Below are 918 nucleotides of genomic sequence, written 5' to 3' on the forward strand. Positions count from 1 at the left end.
TCATTTAGAGAGAACACTTTGGAATTCTAATTATTTTCTGTTGCATTTTTTTAAATATTGCATTGATCAGTAAGTCAGAGTTTATATTGTGTAAGCACTAACTACAAGAAAAATAAAGCACGGTTGGTCCCATATTTCTGCTTTTGTTCCTCAATTTTATCTTCCAAGTTTTTATTTAAATTCATAGTTTAAAATAGTTTTGTGAGTATGGTTTAGTGATTCATCACTGACATATAGCAGCCAGTGCTCATCCTAACAGGTGCCCTCCTTAGTGCCCATCACCCATTTATCCCACCCCCCTGCCCACGTCCCCTCCAGCCACCCTCATTTTGTTCTCTATAGTTAAGTGACTCAGCTTTATGGTTTGCCTCTTTCTTTTTACCCTCTATGTTCATTTGTTTTGTTTCTTAAATTCCACATGTGAGTAAAATCATATGATATTGTCTTTCTCTGACTGAGTTATTTCACTTAGCATAATATACTCTAGTTCCATCCACATCATTGCAAATTTCGTTATTTTTTATGGTTGAGTAATATTCTATCATTCATATATATGTATATGAATATATATGTATACATATATACACCAGCCCTTCTTTATGCATTTATCAGTCAATAGGTATTTGAGCTCTTTTTGTAGTTTTGCTATTGCTAATATGCTGCTATAAAACTTAGGTATTTGAGGGGCACCTGGGTGGCTCAGTCGGTTAAGCGTCCGACTTTGGCTCAGGTCATGATCTCACGGTTCATGGGTTCGAGCCCCACGTCGGGCTTTGTGCTGACAGCTGAGAGCCTGAAGCATGTTTCAGATTCTGTGACTCCTTCTCTCTCTGACCCTCCCCTGCTCATGCTCTCTCTCTCTTTCTCAGAAATAAATAAAACATTAAAAATTTTTTAAAAATTAGGTATTTGAGATAC

Source organism: Crocuta crocuta, unplaced genomic scaffold, assembly GCF_008692635.1.
Source record: "Crocuta crocuta isolate KB4526 unplaced genomic scaffold, BGI_CrCroc_1.0 scaffold227, whole genome shotgun sequence".
In the NCBI taxonomy this organism is placed as follows: Eukaryota; Metazoa; Chordata; class Mammalia; order Carnivora; family Hyaenidae; genus Crocuta; species Crocuta crocuta.